We start from the raw sequence: 15,677 nt of genomic DNA on the forward strand, positions 1-15,677 counted from the left end.
AGCCATTCTCAGCCTGGGGACTTTTCAGCTGGAGTTATCCCCAGTAATGCAGGTTCACAACTCATTCCCCAGATGGGCGCTCTGGAGATTTGTGACACCTCTGGAGCAAACGTTATTGTCTCTTCCATCAGTCCGCGTTTGCCATAAACCTGAGAGTCAGGTGACTGCCGAGGTGAACTCTGGTGGATTGAGGCGTCCTGTTTGTTGGTGAGGTCCGGTGTTGAGGGTCCAGAGTCCCATCATTGAAGGGGGGTACTGTCACGATCCATTTTTGGATCTGTGGCAGATTAAAACTTTTTTCCTTTCAGGCCATCGGGAGTTAATATCAGTTTTTCCCCCCGCTGGTCAGCTGGTGTAATTGCATTGCTGCTAGTTCTGCTGATGTGGGTGGTGACCACTCCCACCATCCTTAAAAGGTCAACTGATGCATCAGCTGACTGTTGGTTATACAGGTGCTTTTGGAGACCAACAGAGCTGGAGACAGGAGCTTTTTGGTTCAGTGGAGCTTCAGCTGAATGCTGTGATCTGGTGCCTTATGCTGCATTGCAGCAGAGAAAGCTAAGTGTTGTATTTTTATTCCCAATTCCCTTTTTGTGTCTGTCTTACCTTACCTATTGTTGGATTAGTCCAGCGGTGGGACCAGTGTGCTCACCTGCCAGTTCTCTACTTAGGAATAGGAGCAGGGCAAGTGAGGGATTAGGTATCCTGGTCGGAGATGGGGGTGAAGGAACCCGTATAGAGACACTAGTAAGATCAGGGCACTTCCTCGGGTGAGTGCAGGAGGTGCCATTTCCCCCATTATCTATAAACAGGGCCCAACATTATTAAAGTTTCTCTGGTGTTCCTTTGTGTGTTTTGCCGTTAGGTCAATAGTATAACGTGGCACAGCTGTGTCGGTGCACAAAAGAAGGTTCCCACACCAGTATAGAATAATCAAAAAAATTTTGGCACTCATCTCGTTGCAAAGATGAAGAATTTTTATTTGCAGTCACAAATATAGACGTTTCGGCTGTATCAACTAGCCTTCATCAGTAAGCTGCAAAGTCGACAAAAGTATATACAATCAGATACTACAGATAATCAATCCATGAAGATATCAATAACAGAAGAAACAAGTATTGATATGTGCACAAGTGGTAGGGAGGACGGAACAAGGTATATAGGAAATGTGGCTCATGGAAGGAAAAGAAACAGAAATACACATAAAAGTAAAAGAAAAGACATCAAACCTACCAAGACTGCTCCTATCTCTATAATTTTCTGGACATCTATCGTGAGACACGATTTAAATCAATAAAATTATCCTGTTAAGAAGTAATCAATGTTGTCTATAACTGTAGAATATATATATATATATATACTCACTATATTGTATGACCAATAGTAAATTAGGTGCTATTGCAGGTGATACCATCCACCATGTAAGAACTGGTACATAAACCTGGTTCAAAAAAAATATATATGTGTCTGTGAGCAAACATTACAGTTGTGTGGGAATATTACAATATATGACGATACTGGAACTAACCTGTAGATTTCAAAGAGAAGGGGTAGTAGAGAAATATTCCAAACGAGATCATATACAGGATCTAACATGGACACAGTATACCATTAGAATTTATATAACCTTAGGCGTTATAATGTATATCATGTTGAGTTTACTCACTATTAGATCTGTGACTTTGAAAAGCTCCAAAGGTTGCACCAACCAGAAGTTGGCATAAACATCCTATGGCTATGCCTGAAGGGAATTGTCCCAAAGGGGATTACTTGTGGGATCTAGCATAAAGGAAAATGCAATCAATCAAAATAATAGACTTTGGGGCTCCCTATACGGGTTATCAGGTATATCTTAATGAGCTTATACTCACTGTTAAATCCTGTGACTCATAGAAAACCCCAATTTCATGCTGTAAGAACAGCAGCTGGCTGTAGTTTCAAATGTCTGTCTGTAGGGACAGTGAGGGGTTAAAACTGATAGAGTACTCATGGAACTCTTGCAGACTAATGAAGCCAGCTTGCTTACCATTGGTGGGTGGCAGCAGGACCTGTGTGAACACGGCATCCACCGCTGGTGTGGCAGGTGACTCAGACTAGAATCACTGTGATTTAAGTAGGGAGTAGGCGGGACTACTGCTGGAGTGACAGAGCCGTGTTCCAGGAAGTGATGTTCTGGCTGCTTCACTAGCTTGTGGGGAGGAGATTGTTGTCCTGAGTAACCAGGAAGAGTCATAGGAAAAACCAATGTCACTATGAAAGCCTGTTAGGCAGGGGAAAATGAAAGCGTTACTATCTGGTGCTTATATCAGAAGTAGCACTGGACAAGCGCCCTATGTATTGTTATATAAAGGGTCCTAAAATCGCCCTATAGGAAATTGCATATATCTCTGCTGTTATATATGTGCCCACATTTATGTGTAGAGCTCCCTCTAGTGGGGAATGAATAGAAGGCCACAGGGAGAAAGAGAGAAAAAAAAAAAAAGGGAAAAGAGAAAAAAAGATCATGAAAAACATGCAGAGAATACCATTCTCAGAGAATAAAAGCAGACGGGAGGTATAAGTGAGCCTGTGGGAAACGGGGAGGGGAAGTCCAAGGGGAGAACAACATCAGGAACGTGACATTTGTATAGGCGACTCTGTAAAGATAAGACAATATGTTAGATATCACATATCCGGAACACGCTAATTCCATGAAAAAAACATAAACCAGGTTTATATACCAGTTCTTACATGGTGGATGGTATCACCTGCAATAGCACCTAATTTACTATTGGTCATACAATATAGTGAGTATATATATATATTCTACAGTTATAGACAACATTGATTACTTCTTAACAGGATAATTTTATTGATTTAAATCTTGTCTCACCATAGATGTTCAGAAAATTATAGAGATAGGAGCAGTCTTGGTAGGTTTGATGTCTTTTCTTTTACTTTTATGTGTATTTCTGTTTCTTTTCCTTCCATGAGCCACATTTCCTATATACCTTGTTCCATCCACCCTACCACTTGTGCACATATCAATACTTGTTTCTTCTGTTATTGATATCTTCATGGATTGATTCTCTGTAGTATCTGATTGTATATTGTATATACTTTTGTCGACTTTGCAGTTTACTGATGAAGGCTAGTTGATACAGCCGAAACGTCTATATTTGTGACTGCAAATAAAAATTCTTCATCTTTGCAACGAGTTGAGTGCCAAAAATGTTTTGATTATTTTGCCGTTAGGTGACCGACCAATCGTTGGGTCATGTCACGCTTGGACAGTCACTTCGTGAAATTTCTCATGAGTATGCAGATACCCCATATGTGGGGGTAAACAACTGTTTGGGCACACAACAGGGCTCAGAAAAGGAATGACGTTTTGGAGCGCAAACTTGGATGGAATGGTCTGCCTGTGTCATGTCGCATTTGGAGAGCCCGTGATGTGCCTAAACGGTAAACCCCCATAAGTGACCCTGTTTTGGAAACTAGACCTCTCAAAGAATTTAGCTAGATCTGTATTGAGCACCTTCAAGCCACATGTGCTTTACAGAATTTTACAATGTTGATCTGTGGAAATGAAAAAAAAAATATTTTTCACCTAAAAAGGTTGTTTTAGCCATAATTTTTTTGATTTTCACAAGGATAGCAGGAGACAATGGACCCGAAAATTTGTAGTGAAGTTTCTCCTGAGTACACCGATATGCCATATGTCGTCAAAAACTACTTTTGAGGCACAGCGTACAGTTGTGAAGGGAAGATTTGCCATATTGGAGTTCAGAGTTTGCTGGAGTGGTTTGAGGGTGCCACGTCACACTGCCTCAAAGGTGCGAGAGCAGAAGAAGCTCCCATAAGAGACCCAATTTTGCAGATCCCGCCCCAGATTCTGCCCCCGCAGTGTGTTATGATGTATTCACACTGCGGGGCAGGGGCCTCTGCAACACGCAGGCGCAATAGCCTGATGTCGATTCTCGGGCAGCACGCACTGCGCATGCCCAAGAACTCTTGTCACAGCGCAGGCTCCGGCATTCAAAACAGGAAGATGCAGTGACGCACAGGGGCATCATGATGGATGGATGATGGGCAGTGCCGAGACACAGGACAGGCAAAACAGAAGCCGCGGAGACACCATCACATGTTTCTCAACGCAAGCAATGACCAGCCAGGTCTTTCCCCGGGAAGGAACAACCACGGGAAGGGCAGTCTCCAATGAAGGAAACCACCTATGCCAAAACATGACTACCAGCAGTCTCCAATGAAGGAAACCACCTATTGCCCCTCATCAGTGTGGAGTAGGAAACTGGCTGGTAGGAGCAATGCCTTTTTCTAGGCATTGCTCCTACCAGCCAGTTTCCTACTCCACACTGATGAGGGGCAATACCCCTAAACAGCTGTCTGTGGATGGATACCATGTTTTGGCATAGGTGGTTTCCTTCATTGGAGACTGCCCTTCCCGTGGTTGTTCCATCCCGGGGAAAGACCTGGCTGGTCATTGCTTGCGTTGAGAAACGTGATGGTGTCTCTACGGCTTCTGTTTTGCATGTTTTGCATATTTCCCATAAGGGATGGGGGCAGTGCTCTAGAATCACTGCGATGAGAAACACGTGATGGTGTCTCCGCAGTGTTGGATGTTGATCTCCATGAGTTCATTCATCCTCATTTTCACAGTCTTTTACTAGGCATTGCTCCTACCAGCCAGTTTCCTACTCTACACTGATGAGGGGCAATACCCCTAAACAGCTGTCTGTGGATGGATACCATGTTTTGGCATAGGTGGTTTCCTTCATTGGAGACTGCCCTTCCCGTGATTGTTCCTTCCCGGGGAAAGACCTGGCTGGTCATTGCTTGCGTTGAGAAACGTGATGGTGTCTCCGCGGCTTCTGTTTTGCATGTTTTGCATATTTCCCATAAGGGATGGGGGCAGTGCTCTAGAATCACTGCATTGAGAAACACATGATGGTGTCTCGGCAGTGTTGGATATTGATCTCCATGAGTTCATTCATCCTCATTTTCAGAGACACAGGACAGGCATGATGCCTGGATGGTAGGTGGCTGATACAGGGGGATACACCATACCTATGGGACACATTACAGGTATGATGAACTATTTTTAAAAGTCGATATTTCAGCATTACTAGGGGTCAGAAAAAGAAGAGCCACCTTCACAGAATGCAGCCTTAGTGCTGCTGAAGGTGGCTCTTTAACTGAAAAACACCTGGGGGAGTGACAGGTTCCCTTTAAGCATGAGCCAATCAAAGAGTTCACGTGTGGCTGAAAAGCTGAACGAATTTGCAAGGTCTGACCCCTCTGATAATTTAAGGTCCCACAGAAACACTCCATCAAATGTTAAAAGTGCAGACCAACATAAAAATCGCGTTTCTGATGGTGAAAAGGGTGGGAATCAAGAAGACTTAATTCTTAAGCAGGCTTCTGAAAAAATAATGCAAGGCATATCTCTAATTAAACAGCCCTGACTGGGAAAATAGAAGAGGTGCACTCGGAAGTGGAACGTCTCCGGCAGGATATGTGAGCCATGAGGGGACCCATTACGGAAGTCGAAACGAGAGTCTCCAGCCTGGAAGATACTCTTGCACCCATGGAAACTAAACTAACAAAGGTAGCTGGCTCCATAAATGCCTGGAGGCAGAAGGCAGACGACCTCGAAAAAAGAATGCGACAAAATAATATCTGAATCATTGGATTACCAGAACATTCGGAGGGCAACGACTGGAGCAATTTTTTGAAAAATGGCTTAAAGACACTCTGGGAGATGAGTTCTTTTTAACTTTTTCTGTAGAAAAGGCCCATAGGGTCTCAACAAAATGTCTTCCCCTGGGCACTCCGCCTCGTCCTTTCTTGGCACATCTCCTAAACTGCAAAGACAGAGACAATATCCTCCGAACGGCAAGGAAAAAAAGTCCCATCAAATTCAATAATGCCACAATATCAATTTTCCCAGATTTCTCTCTGGAACTACAGAAGCAATGGGCTCAATTTACAGAGATCAAGAAGCAACTCAGAGAAAGAAATATCTTATACTCAATGATCTACCCAGCTTGACTCCAAATTGTTTATGAGGGTTCTTCCATATTCTATACAACCCCAGCGGAGGCTGTGGAATGGCTGCGGTCCCACACAAGAGCAAATGGAAATACACCATGACCTGTCTGCTGTCATATCTATATGGATGCATAGGAAAAAAGAACTCCCTTAATATTTTTAAAGATAGGAGCTCTTTCCGCCAGCATACAATATAACATCACTACCAGACACTGTGTTCAGTGAGGGTACCCTCTTTTTGGGAATATGATAGGAGCATGGGATTGTGCTCCTTTTTAAACTTTGTCTTGTTTTTTCTTGTTTTAGTATTGTTAGTTGGTGTTTATATACATACTGCTGCCAAAATACTAATTATCCTGCCTGTAAGGTTTAGTCTGTGTGACATTGTATATCGTATCAGGTTAAAGGACCATGGGATCTGAATTAATATGCATGACTTGGAATGTGAGGGGTCTTGGGTCTCCCCGAAAGAGAATTAATTTTTTTTCCCAGATTAAGTGTCACCATGCTCATATTGTGGCCCTGGTTGAAACTCACTTGACCAGAGATTCAGCCCGCTGTGTGCAGAAACCATGGGTACAATGGTCTATACACACATTTCAAACCAGTTACTCTAGAGGGGTTTCTCTATTAATCCATAAGGATATTAGATGGGAGGTCAAGGAGGCTCGGAAAGACCCTGAGGGACGTTTCATTTTTGTGCACATGTCGATTGATCTGAAAGACTACATCATAATGTGTGTCTATAACCCTCTCCTGGCCAATATGTCACTTATTAAAAAGGCGGTAAGCTTTGCCCTAAATTATACCGATGCATTAGTTATGTGCATGGGAGATTTCAACCTTGTCATCGATAATTGTCTTGATAGACTTAGACTAGATGATGGAGTATCTGAGATGACTTACTCTCCATCCCCGCTATCAATGCTCATTGAGGGCAGTGGTTGGTTAGATTTGTGGAAGACACTTCATCCAGACGTGAGAGAATATACCTGCCACTCATCCATTAGATGCACTCTACCTCGCATAGATTATATATTTGGTTCCAGTAACTTAGCGATGTGGGTGGGGGATGTGGAGCATGGGAATAGGGGTATCTCAGATCATAGCCCGATAATACTTACACTCAGGTTTGGCCAAATGAGTCGTAGATTATTTTGGAAGTTGAACCCATTTTGGCTGAAACTAATAGGCCCAAATGACAGGACTTTAGACCAATTAGATTACTTAATTTTGTCCCATCCCGAACCCCAGAATATTAACTTGTTTTGGGAAGCCCTTAAAGAGTATCGAATGGGATGTTTGTCTTCTACAATTTCCTTAATTAAACGGATGACATCAGGGGAGGATGATGAGATGGAGAAGTGATCGAGGGATTCAGAAGCAAATTATATAAAGCTAATCAAAGAAATGAAAATAGAAATGAGTGGCTACACTCCTATAGATTATATAATCAATACATGGATACCAAGTCAAAGCGTAAATTATTCTTTACTCGTCACTCATATTTTGAACTAGGTTATCAATCCAGCAAATTATTGGCATTTATAGTTCGCTAGCACAACACATCAAATACAATACTTCAAATTTGAAAACTAGATAATTCAATAGATAGAAGTACGGAACAGCAGACGCTATCCAGGCAATGATTGAGTACGTAGAGTCCAATTCAAAAACTGGATGGATGCTTTAGCCGCTGGTGAGCACAGCAAAAATTGGAAAGGAAGGAGATCGTGAAAGCACTCCAACCCAGGAATAAAAGAAAAAACTTTATTTCGGCATGTCAAACCAAGTTAAAAACATAGGAAACACCTGACACGTTTCTGGCTCATAAAAAGCGCCCTTAATCATAGAATATAAAATAGGACATGTGACATAGAATATATATATATATATACAAATTGTCTACATTACATAGGTCTAAGCGGTCTAAACGGTTAGGCGGAGTGGCTTTCCTGGATTTTTTTTTATATTACTTGGCTGGGCAAACTAAAGCCCTGAGCAAATGGATGCCCAACAATTGTCTACCTATCTCGGAGAGCCATCTAGCCCGTGTTGCAAGGACTAATTGCCTTCTGGGGTTTGTAGAAACAGACAAGCCTAATATGTTTGGATTATTACCCTTACTCTGATTGGCAAGGTCAGTCTGGAGACAATTTAAACAAATGGTCCGCTTTGGTGGCGTTATAGCTGAAATGCCAATAATACTTATTTCCCAATGCTGTTAAACTTCCCGTCCACTCATTTCTGGATCTCACATAATGTTTCCTCAATTAATGATCTATATGATCATTGTAAAGGGGTCTACCAAGCTGGGGTACCTCTTTCAGTACCACCCCGTGTTTTCGGAGGTCCTTTCTGCGTTGGCTGGAGTCTGAATGAATGACGCTGGCTGGAATTCCTTGGTTACATGGGCGCATATAAAAGATCACTGCTTCTCCATGTATTTCCAGTCTGACAATATTTTACTCACAGGACACAGAATATATCACACAGATACAGAGGGCCGGCCAATAGAAAAGCGGCAGGCCAGACATACATTACAAAAGCCACAGGTGGCCGGAGCCTGCCGATGTTTACTGTGGGAATTACAGAGGTGGGGGGAGGGCAGACAAAAGGAGAATATTGTGTCGCCTCTGCCCAGGGGCGCAGCCTATGAACTGATGCATTAGGAACATGCATCTCACATGGAACCTATTATACATACATATAACTGCACAACATATTCTGGGTGCTGAGTGGTTCTGTAACACGTAACAATCATAATGACCTAATGTCCTTTGAACAAGTACAAACTGAATACAGTATCCCGAGGTCCCAATTTTTTCGATACCTGCATCTCAGATCAGCAATTCAATCACACATACATAGCATAAATACAACCCAAGCAATATCGTCTTTCCCTTTAATAGGGATTCTCAAATCACAAGGCCTTCAGGGTCTTATTTCTACCTTATATACATATATGTTGTCTGCGGGTTCTGACAGTAAAAGAGAGGTGGAGGTCTCTCGTTCCTGATATCCAGGATGAAGATTGGGAGGAGATTCTTGGTTCTCCAACCGGCGTGTCTCCATCAGCTAATAATAAGGGTATGTGCACACTTTGCGGTTTCTGCTGCGTTTCCGCAGCGGTTTTGGCTCTGCAGAAACGCAGCAGATTCTGCTGCGTTGTACAGTACCTTTATTTCCTATGGAAATAAAAAAAAGCTGTGCACATGCTGCGCTTTTTTCCGCGCGGTTTTCAAAACGCAGCATGTTAATTGTTTGGTGCAGAAACGCTGCAGTTTTACACCTCATCCATTATGAGGTGTAAAACCACAGGGCAAAACTGCAGATAAACCGCAGGACTTTGTCCTGCCGATTTACCTGTGGTTTTCTCTACAAAATCCGCAGAGCCAAAAAACTACGTGTTCACATACCCTAAAATGACTCAAATGTATATAGTACAACAGTCACATCTGACCACACTATGGCTATTTAGAATGGGGTGGTCCCAATCCTCAGAATGTTTCAGATGCCATCCAATGGATGCGGATTTTATACATATGGTGTGGAGATGCCCAATTACCCTATCCTTTTGGAACGAGGTAACCTCGTTGTTGACCTCCCTTATATGCATTCCTGTTCCTCTTACTCCACTAATGTGTTTGTTTGATGTACTAGAAGAAGATATATGTGGACACCATGATAAAATTTTCCTAAGGAAGATACTTTTTTTTAGCCAGGAAAATATTGGCTTTACACTGGATGGGTAAGCCTCTTTCACACATCAGTTTTTTGCCATCAGTCACAATCCGTCATTTTTTGAAAAGACGGATCGAGCGACTGATGCCGCTGGATCCGTTTTTTTCTTATAGACTTGTATTAGCGATGTACTACCTACAAATAAACTGAAGCATATGCCAAGTAAAAATTCAAAGGTTTTTTATTTAACAGATATTAACACACAATTTAAAAAAAAAGGATTCAGTGGATAAATACACACATATATGGACCTGAGAACACAGGAATTAATATACCCACGCCATAAGCATATTCAAAAAATGGATAAATATCCAGAGCATATACAGTTAGGTCCATATATATTTGGACAGAGACAACATTTTTCTAATTTTGGTTCTAGACATTACCACAATGAATTTTAAACAAAACAATTCAGATGCAGTTGAAGTTCAGACTTTCAGCTTTCATTTGAGGGTATCCACTTTAAAATTGGATGAAGGGTTTAGGAGTTTCAGCTCCTTAACATGTGCCACCCTGATTTTAAAGGGACCAAAAGTAATTGGACAATTGACTCCAAGGCTATTTCATGGACAGGTGTGGGCAATCCCTTCGTTATGTCAATCTCAATTAAGCAGATAAAAGGCCTGGAGTTTATTTAAGGTGTGGTGCTTGCATTTGGAAGGTTTTGCTGTGAAGGAAACATGCGGTCAAAAGCACTCTCCATGCAGGTGAAACAAGCCATCCTTAAGCTGCAAAAACAGAAAAAACCCATCCGAGAAATTGCTACAACATTAGGAGTGGCAAAATCTACAGTTTGGTACATCCTGAGAAAGAAAGAAAGCACAGGTGAACTCATCAATGCAAAAAGACCTGGGCATCCATGAAGGCAACAGTGGTGGATGATCGCAGAATAATCTCCATGGTGAAGAGAAACCCCTTCACAGCAGCCAACCAAGTGAACAACACTCTCCAGGAGGTAGGTGTATCAATATCCAAATCTACCATAAAGAGAAGACTGCATGAAAGTAAATACAGAGGGTTCACTGCACGGTGCAAGCCACTCATAAGCATCAAGAATAAAAAGGCTAGACTGGACTTTGCTAAAAAACATCTAAAAAAGCCAGCACAGTTCTGGAAGAACATTCTTTGGACAGATGAAACCAAGATCAACCTCAACCAGAATGATGGAAAGAGAAAAGTATGGCGAAGGCGTGGTACAGCTCATGATCCAAAGCATACCACATCATCTATAAAACACGGCGGAGGCAGTGTGATGGCTTGGGCATGCATGGCTGCCAGTGGCACTGGGTCACTAGTGTTTATTGATGATGTTACACAGGACAGAAGCAGCCGAATGAATTCTGAGGTATTCAGAGCCATACTGTATGCTCAGATCCAGCCAAATGCAGCCAAACTGATTGGTCGTCGTTTCATACTACAGATGGACAATGACCCAAAACATAAAGCCAAAGCAACCCAGGAGTTTATTAAAGCAAAGAAGTGGAATATTCTTGAATGGCCAAGTCAGTCACCTGATCTCAACCCAATTGAGCATGCATTAAAGACTAAACTTCAGACCGAAAGGCCCACAAACAATCAGCAACTGAAAACCACTGCATTGAAGGCCTGGCAGAGCATCAAAAAGGAGGAAACACAGCGTCTGGTGATGTCCATGTGTTCAAGACTTCAGGCAGTCATTGCCAACAAAAGATTTTCAACCAAGTACTAGAAATGAACATTTTATTTATAATTATTTAATCTGTCCAATTACTTTTGGTCCCTTTACTGTAAAAACAGGGTGGCACATGTTAAGGATCCGAAACTCCTAAACCCTTCATCCAATTTGAATGTGGATACCCTCAAATGAAAGTCTGAAGTTCAACTGCATCTGAATTGTTTTGTTTAAAATTCATTGTGGTAATGTCTAGAACCAAAATTAGAAAAATGTTGTCTCTGTCCAAATACATATGGACCTAACTGTAAAGAAAAAAATATAAAATTAAGGTGCAGTGGTTAAAGTGCAAGCATGCTATTAGAGGTTTACAATAGTCAGCTAGACATGAAAGAGGAAGCAAATCAACTAGATACAAGGGGTATACATGAGCTGGTTAGCAGGGTGTGTCCTGATGCACATTTTGCATTAGCTTCTTCTGATGGGGGTGTAGTGGTTGCATTGACAAATTACCGCGGGAGCCCACACATTTTTTTACAACGAATTAACCCCTTAAATTAACACCTACACCTCCCAAATTTTACACATCAACCCTCATCTAATTACTAATGAAAGACATACAAAACAAAACATGAAATGAAATGGTTTACTGTATGTAAACCATGTGCCATTTCATGTCGGGTTGGGGAATGTTTTCACAAAAGGCGGCAATTGAATTAGCGGCTATTCTGCTATGAAGAACTCTGTAAAATATAAATATATATATATATATGTGCCTCAATGACATATATATATATATATATATATTCTATGTGTCTATAGCTATTCTTTCTTTTGTGTTATAAAACCTGTCATAGGGCTCCATTATATGTCCATTTTGCAAGCCGGCGAGAAAATCTCAGCATACGGATGGCATGCGGATTACATACAGATGCTTACATGCGCAAAAAAAGCGACCACACCTTGCTTACGGATGACATATGGAGCACTATTTAGGGGTCATTCATCCGTATTACGCCTGTAAACTACCGACCGTATTATGCGTCGGTGTGACCCCGGCCTTATATCAAATTCTGAGGAAGAAAAACTTACGTTTTTTGAGGTTGACAGATTTTTTCCATATTTTTCTGTTTTTAAAATAGACTTAGGACTACGATAATTAGTGGACCTCTTCCATGTGTAAATTTTATCATACTTATAGTCCATACTGTCTCTAAAAAATGTCTTTTTCTTTATTGCCATGATGTTCTGCTCCAGTTTAGCAATGTTATTTTTAAGAGCATTATTCAGACCATCAAAATTCACATCAGAAGCCAATTTAGAGACAGACTCTGTGAGCTGGTCTAGTTCTTCTTTTAAACTTTTTAATTTTGCCTTCTTCCTCTTTGATAATTAAATTCATTAGCTCCAAGGAGCATTTTGACAGAATCTTGTTCCATTCTGTGAGGAACTCATCCGAAAAAACAATGGCAGGCATTTTTTTTTAATTCTGAGACCTCTTGGGATCATTTTTTTTTTCCACATAGCTATTAGGGTGTGTGCACAGGCTGCGGATTCTGCTGTGGATCCGCAGCGGATTTGGCCCTGCGGATCCGCAGCAGTGTTTGCTGCGGTGTACATTACCATTATTCCCTATGGGAATTAAAAACCCAGACACTGCGGAATTTTCCGCGCGGATTTTGCTGTGGTTTCATATCCGGAGAAAGAATTGCATGTCAATTCTTTCTGCGGATTGCGCAGCGGTTTACCATCTCCTCCATTGTGGAGATGATAAACCGCAGGCTAATCCGCAGATATGATTTATCTGCGGATTTTGCAAAATCCGCGCGGATGAATCCGAAGCAGATTCTGCAGCGTGTGCACACAGCCTTAAGGGTGTTTCTATCCCACCAAGTACGGAGCTCTTGACTGCTGACTTTTTCCAGCCGCTCCATTAATACATTCAATTCAACACATGTAGAGGTATCAAGACTTATATCACCAAAAACCTCTATAAGCTTAGAATGTCTGGATACCATATTGTCACTTGTTACCGCAACCAAACAAAAAAGGAGGGGAGGGTATAGTATTAATATAAGCCACTGTTATACATGTTCCAATTGCTAATATAACTGTGGATTACATTCTTTTAAGGCATACCATATTCTCAAATATGTAGTCCTTTTAATTGCATACACGGGGCTAATCCAGATCAGAAAATTGCAAACAACAGAAAAAATGCAGGAAAAAACGGAATGCCTCACCGTGTCAATGTGCTTGGTAGCCTTGAATTTGCCTACAGCGAACCAAAAAATTCCATCTGATCATCGGATCACAATGAGAGGAAAAAAAAAGGGTTGTCGGATCACACAGCTGAGTAGTAAAAAGCAATTTCTCTTTATTTCACACCATCATAAAAATGTGTAGATATATCCACAAATAGTTAAAAACAGAGTCACATTCTTACGCATTTCTGGCTATCAGCCCTTAGTCATAGAATGTATCAAAATAACAACTAGAGAAATAATTTATACGGGTATGAGTTTCTATGACATCACAGTTAATTAGCAGCTACACCTAAAGGCAGTTTCACACGTCAGTGTCTCCGGTACGTGTAGAAACAGTTTTCTCACGTACTGGAGACACTGACACACGTAGACACATTCGAATGAATGTGTCTATGCAGATGTCAGCGTGTTTTCACGGACCGTGTGTCCATGTGCAAAACACACTGACATGTCCGTTTTTTTTGTGCAACAGCATGGATCACACGGACCCATACAAGTCAATGGGTCCGTGTAAACACGTACCGCACGCGGATGCTGCCCGTGTGCTGTTCGTGTGCGATCCGTGTGCGTTTTTAAAAGTCAAAGGGTTAACATTGAAAATAATTTTTCAAAAACACGGACACGGACACACGGACAGCACACGGATGGTACACACGGACATACGGATAGCACACGGATGTCACACGGATGGCATAAGTATGCACATGGACACACGGACACGGATAGCTCCGGTACCAGTTTTTCCTGTACCGGAATTATCTGGACGTGTGAAACTGCCCTAACAGAATGCATGCAACAGAGATCTCATTGCAGAAATTAGTTTAACATGAATACATTTCCCATCAAAAACCAGACATATAGTTTATATATTCATGCAATATCATATACCATAGCACATATTCTTATATTAACAGACAGTATATTTATTATTATCCTTCATATATATATATATATATATATATATATAAATGTATGCATGATGTGAACCACCATTAAGACTATTGCATTCATATACTGAGGTATATGCTATTCAAAAAAAAATGTTTTGAAGTTTCTTTCTTTTTAATCCTCCTTTCATTTCCCTTCATACATCTTTTATGCTTAATAAATATACATGGTGTCTCTGCGATAATTTAATCCCTTTGGTTGCTTTGTATCTAATTGAATAATCCAAAAAGCTTCCCGAAGGAGCAATTTTTTCTGTATATTTCTTCCTCTTTTAGGATGAAAAACTTTTTCAATACCAAAAAAACGAAAGCTATCAAGATTTCCATCATGCATTTCAACAAAATGTTTGGTAGCTCATCAATAGGATGCATTTTTGTTATTAATATTCTGAATATGTTCTGATATTCTCTTTTTTAGTTTTCTTTTTGTGCAACCAATGTAATTCAGATCACAAAATTCACAATGAATGCAATAAATAACTTGTTGCGTGTTGCAATTAATGAAAGACTGAATGGAAAACCTTTTTTTCCCTCTAATTGTGATCCAATGATCAGACGGAATTTTTTGGATCGCTGCTGGCAAATTCAAGGCTACCAAGCACATTGACACGGTGAGGCATTCCGTTTTTTCCTGCACTTTTCCACATGGCTCTGCTCCGCACACCCCATACACACACGGCTCCTTTCCATACACCTCCTACACGCACGGCTCTGCTCGACTCCGTACACACATGGCTCTGCTCCGTACTCCTCATACACACGCGGCTCTGCTCCGTACACTTCGTACACGCTTGGCTCTGCTCCGTACACCTCCTACACACACAGCTCTCTGTCCACCCTGTAAACCCATCCTGACCTCACACATAAACTTCCCCTCACCCAACACCATGACATCCAGTACAGCAGAGTCCTGCATACATCGAGGGCTGTGCACACAGGACCTATGATGAGGTCACAGGAGAGGAGTCAGGGGTCACATGATCAGGGGCCTTGGACAGAGGCCCCTGATCATGAGACCTC

General features: G+C 41.5%; 1 long non-coding RNA gene across 1 annotated transcript; it reads right to left on the reverse strand.

Moving 5' to 3' along the window:
• Window positions 1-1,061: 1,061 nt before the first annotated feature.
• LOC141100152 (uncharacterized) lies at window positions 1,062-2,146 on the reverse strand. Its single transcript, XR_012234618.1, has 3 exons — window positions 1,872-2,146; window positions 1,529-1,779; window positions 1,062-1,441 (listed from the first exon to the last, which is right to left on the reverse strand). It is a non-coding gene; the product is annotated as an uncharacterized lncRNA (long non-coding RNA).
• Window positions 2,147-15,677: the final 13,531 nt, after the last annotated feature.

This window comes from Dendrobates tinctorius, unplaced genomic scaffold (assembly GCF_039654945.1).
Source record: "Dendrobates tinctorius isolate UK_male_01 unplaced genomic scaffold, ASM3965494v1 ptg000011l, whole genome shotgun sequence".
Classification (NCBI taxonomy): Eukaryota; Metazoa; Chordata; class Amphibia; order Anura; family Dendrobatidae; genus Dendrobates; species Dendrobates tinctorius.